Source organism: Neodiprion virginianus, chromosome 2 (genome assembly GCF_021901495.1).
Source record: "Neodiprion virginianus isolate iyNeoVirg1 chromosome 2, iyNeoVirg1.1, whole genome shotgun sequence".
Taxonomy (NCBI): domain Eukaryota; kingdom Metazoa; phylum Arthropoda; class Insecta; order Hymenoptera; family Diprionidae; genus Neodiprion; species Neodiprion virginianus.
The window spans coordinates 34977392-34983391 of NC_060878.1; positions in this window are offsets into that span (position 1 = coordinate 34977392).

A 6000-nucleotide genomic window follows, 5' to 3' on the forward strand; every position below is an offset into this window, starting at 1 on the left:
ATTTTTCGTCATGTTTGGCCCTGATTAAGGCACTCGCATCAGACACTCTCCAACTGATATGTGGCAGTCCAACAGAAGTTCTTGGCATCGGATTTCAGATGCGTTAAGTATACATGTATGATATAAACATGTATACGTGTCAGTCTTTTAACTAAACGGTGAAGCTAATTATAAGGTACAAGAGATCCAGTTTTTAATTCGACCAAAGTGTAAAGAGTGTACCTACAATGCAAAGAGAAAAATAACAATACATATTATATGCAATGGAGGTTTAATTTTTCCGCTTGGTTTATAATTGTTACACATAAGCTGCCTGAGGATCTTTTTATTGCAGAAAATCGCAATTGCACAGAACGAATAGGTCTTATACTTTGCGTGGCTAATTCCATTTCCATTGCATAATATATACTTTATAACATATGTAAAGATCAGCCTGATACTGCAGTGTTTTCGGCCTGGGCTCATTGACTTTGTGGCGGGATTATTATGTTCAGTACATTTATACACGATGATAGTTTGACCTGCGTTACCACACATCATGAAAAATAATGTAGCGTTTAATCTCATACTTATAATATAGTTGAACTTCTCGTCTTAAGGAGTATTACATATAGATCGGATGGTGTAAAATACATATGATTGACGGCAATAATATTATACCGACAAAGAATTCCTTCATTATATTTTTCATCTATATGAATAAAAATAACGTCAAGTTTTTTTAAGTTACGTCTTACGCAAGTAAAAAATTTTTTTCAGATATTGCGACAAATTTGATCAAATTATGATGATGTTTCTGCATGGGTCAGCAATTTGACGATATGTCATATTTTTTTTTTCATACCATTACAATTATGTCCAATTTTACACTGTAATATTAACGACGCAAGCGCGTGTTACGTATCGTCAGAAACTCAGGATCACTTGGATTCTCAAGAGAATTTTCTGGTATTGAATCAAAAAAGAAATACATCTTGAAGCATGAATTATTCTGTTGAATGGTTTTTCAGTACATCGAAATTCAATCAATTTCATTTGAATTTGTGAAAGAGAGGCGTAAGGGTGAACCTACGTATAAATGTTGCCAGAATACAATATTTCCGATTCGTATTACTGTATACTGTATATATACACATATATCTACACAAATGTATGTATATATATATGTATAAAGTCTTGCGACTTATCATTTTATTTATGACGAGGGTTTGTATCTTTTGACGTTTTTACTCGCCTCTATATTATACGTATAACGTATGCGAACGGTCTGTATATACTTGTAATATACGTGTATAACTGGCGTAGTATGAGGTTGACCTCATGACCACACACTACGGCTCTAGCATCAATCTTACGTAGAGATACAAAAAAGATAACGTAAACTGATACCGATAGAAATGTGTCTAGGGATGGCTGAAATTCAATATGTGGCAATTGAACCGTACATATAATTTCTTAGCGGATATGCATTATAATGTAACGTTACCGAGACAAAGAAAGCAAGTTACGTTGCAATTTCCGCTAGATAACGATGTCTGACAAAGGGTTATTCACCCTCGAAAATGCATCGGCGGAAGAATCATCAGGAAATTATTACAATAATCAATCTTAACGATTTATGAAATACTTGATAGTTCGACAACTGTTTAAATTAATAAAAATTCAAGATAAATGAAAATTCATTAAAAAATGATTTACAATCGGCCAAAATAGTTTAGATCTAGGATACTGTTCTATACTATGGAAACGGAGTGAAATAAAAGCATTATCAGTATTTAGAGGTAATTTGAAATGGAATAAGAAATTCAAAGCTTTATGCAGAAGCTAAGATCGATTACCAGGAAAACTAAGATACAAGGAAAAGTCTAGAGCATATATAATTATATGTAACTTAGATAAGTCGAAATCGCACGACAATGATACGAAGTCGTGAAATCTCTTAACCCCGCGGAAGTTAGAAGTCACATTATACGAAAGTGAACAATCTCTCGGTCCTTAAGAAGCTAATTCTCATTTTTCGCGCAAGTCTGCCGTTTCCTGGGGGTAAAGAGTTTTGATTTTTTTTCTTCCTCTCTTCCTTCGTCTCAACGACTGGTACGCCTGGAAATTTCTTCGCTCAGGTGCGGAGGGCCGAGTCACGATGATACATGGATAGGAAGAGACGGTGCAGATTTAAAGTAAAATGGGTCGGGGAAGCGAACACGTGCTGTCGCGACTACCGCATGATGGGACGGACCGAGTAGCTTCTCTTGCGTATACCGCGAGAAAGAGAGAGTGACACAGGGAGAGCGATGAGGACCCCGAGGGGTGTCGGGGGTTGGCGGAGGGGGTGGGGGGGTGGAGATCGGAGGGGCCGAGGGCGGGTCGCGTAATTAAGAACGTCTTGAGGTCCTCCTCGCCCCCTTCGCCGCGGCGTACAAATAGCCGACGACCCCAGCGCGCGTCGGCGCCTCTCAAGTCCCAGAGTCTCAAGTCTCAGGTCTCAAGCTCAAGTCTCAAGTCTCACGTGTGCCGAGAGAGAGAGAGAGAGAGAGAAAAAGAGGGAGTCTCCTCTCCGCGCGTCGTCTATAGTAAAGTCAGCGCAGATGCTTTATCCTCGATGCTGGTTTTAATCTATTTCTTTCTTTTCCGCGGCGGCGGAAGAGCGGGAGTGAGAGAGGAGAGAGAGAGAGAGAGCCGAGAAGACGACACCATGCGCACCACACGCCGTAGAGACACATTAGCTATATTCCTCGTTTGCATGGCGGAACGCCCCTGCGGTACGGCTTGCCGTGCTCCGATGCACCCATCCGACGATGCAGCCATCCCGCGTCCCGAGCCAAAGGGCTTTTCCATCTATTTGTCTATGCATCCGTTCCTTGATCCCGCGATCCCTATATTTTATGGGGAACTCGACCGAACTCGTAAATACTTGCTTCGCGTATGAATTATCATTATTTCCGCACCCCGGTCGGCATCGAGCCATCACTTTCCAAAATTGCAGCGATTTTAGTCACAGGGTAAGGGATTCGGGAACACGATATTGTCACGATCATTCAAGTTTTCAGATCAACGGCTGTGAGCGTCCGTTCGCTTCTTCATAGGTACCTAAATTTTTCATCGCAACTTTTTACGGAAATTTAAATTCTGGGTAAAAATTGTTTAATAATATTCAAATATATCCGAAAGTCGATTAATTAACGACTTGTTCATACAATACATCCGGAAAAGGAAGAAATATGGGATTCCTGCTACTTGATATTGACAGCTATATCTGCATGGAAAAGAGAATTTCTTTGTAAGATCGCATTTGGGGCTCGCGATTTTACGGTAATTAATTGTTATAACCGCCGATCTCATTGCAAGTGCGGCAAATCGCGGTAGGCCATCGTCACCGGATGTTTTGCTACAGACACGTTTAAATATGCGTCTTAAGTCATATATGGGTATAATACATACCTACAACCAGTTTTACTTTCAGATGACTTCGTGAAGCTAGCGCCATTTCGGAAATTAGTCTACCTAATATGTATGAACTTTCGTTCGAGTACCAATGGCTACTCGTAATTGTCACTGATCATGCACTGATTGTCGTCGGGACGATGTATTTGCATAAGTTCTGCAAATAGATGGTAAAAAAAAAAGAAAAGAAAAAGAAATGTTAACGTAAAGGCATTTCGATTATTTTCAAAATGATTATCCCTGAATAATTAATGATAGCAATGAGTGATGAGAGACTAAAGGAATAGACACGAGGATAATCCGTCTAGTTTTTAATGGCTAATCGTGTACCGTGTCGAAAGCTCAGCTTATATACTGGCCATCCGCCAGACACCCGTGCTTCCTAATCAATGGGGTAATTACTCATCAGTTCGTATGTAATAGACGCGGTATTACGGTATACCTATAAGTATATGGTATTTGTGCACGCAAGAGTAAAAGAAATTAATCTGTAAGACATACATAGGCAAGAAACTGGTGCGTTTATGATTCGCTTCTCGGATCATATATGCATATATTAATGTACAAATAGACCCGCGACTTATACCTGCGTGTGAAAACGGACCGCGGGGACACGGCCAAGTTGAAACGTTCTTATTTCTTATTAGTGGGGGCTAAAGTGTAAACGTATACATGTCATATAATAGCCTGCAGGCCCGTGTAACTCTACTGCAGAGTCGAACCTTGAGGCGTATAAGGAGCACAAGCACGGCCACAGAGCTTAAGGAACGGGGCGAAAAACCGCAGAGGCCGCGCTTCAGGGTGTCTTATAGGGCGGAGAAAGAACGATATTCGAATTTCAAAGGAACGGCTTACCGTGCCGCACGAGTCTCATTATGCCCGTATAACTATAACTTTGACTACATGACGCAGCGCTGAGAGGCTGTGAACTATTTCGATGTATTCGGCTGGACAGTATCACGAGCACGTGGCATTCAAGTTTCAAACGCGTACCGCGTTCCTACGGATATTCTGACATTTTCAAATCGAGTGAAATCCGATTCGAATCCCGTACACAACGATATCCTTCCTCGATTTGTTCGTCTCGAGACGGCCAGCTTACCTTCTTAAACTCGATCGCATATCTCTCCGCAATTCTCAGCCTGCAGTTTCGGGCACTCCAAACTCCAGACTAATGGGAAATGTTCTCATGACGTCGGAGCCTGGTTGTCGGCGCCATTTTATCACCACATAACCTAAGTTTTTGATTTTAATGAAAGCAAATCGTAATTCTTGGGGTTTCAAATTACTCGTGTCACGTAAATTAACGAAACCTAATCAATTATACACCTGTTCTACCATCCACACTCTAAAAATCACGGTCAACGGTCAACCGCCAGCCTGGTTACATTAGTTTCATGTTTTTTCCACCAGATGACGCTTGCGAAGTGATAATCACCATAGCGAACGGAGATTAGATTACGGCATAAACGGGTACGGTGGTACAAGTAGGCGGGTCTTGTTTCGTCCCCACCTTTCACTCCTCATGTGGATTTTTTCATCGAATCAAACGGCCAGATCCTGCAACTACGGGGTTCGGACTTTGTGCGTGTAGAGCAATTAACCGTTCACGGCATTTAGAATATATGTAGACATGTGGTGTTCGTGAAGACGAATGAATGTACAAATATAAATGTTGGGAAACGTAATATGAATATTCCAATTCCCCGCAGGTATGCTTCACAACCATTAGAGTACACGTTATACACAGCGCGAACTGTGGACAGTGTCAACAAAATATTTTCGTCACGTTTGAAAAAATGTTTAACGCGTTACAAGTGTATTCCAACAAAAATATTCCTAATGTTTTGTACTGTACGACTGAGATAATCAACGGGAGATATTCCAAGACTAATTGTAAATGTCAATAAAGCGCGCGTCAAAGTCGCCTTTGTGTTTTAATAAGCTCCAATCGTTCGTTGCATTACAGATATATTATAACGGATAACGTGATGTAATGTAGCAAGCATCCGATTAATAACCGCATTGCGGTCACCTGTTTGTTCAATAACGAGTAATCGGTAATAATTTAAAATGTACAAACCCTCTTTCATATGCAAAATTGATGCCTTGTTCAGATGTGTCGCGACTGCAATTAATTCAGCTGTGAGTTTCCGTGTTTTGAGTCTTCGCAATCTTTCACACATCGGTCTCAAGTTTCGTTGTGCCTGCAATGTATAAACGTAGAATTCTTCACCAAGGTTCGTAAAAAGTAAATATTCCCAAACAGCCTGATAATAGGTTTTCTCTTTTATACCTAATTTCTGTCGAAACTGAGGAATCGTCCGATGTTTACTCAACAGCGTTTACCGATCTACTAACGTTCTCGACTCTGATGCTGGCTCGGAAATTCGGCTGTCGACGTCTTCACCCGTCAACTTGTATAATTGTGTATTTGCAAACGAAGCGCGTAATGTCAGGCTTCTTGTATTTTCTTCTGAAAATTGGCATTTTTTTTATACACCTAGATCTGCGCTGCACATGCATGGGAAGTGAAAGAATTATTCTATAAAAGAAAAG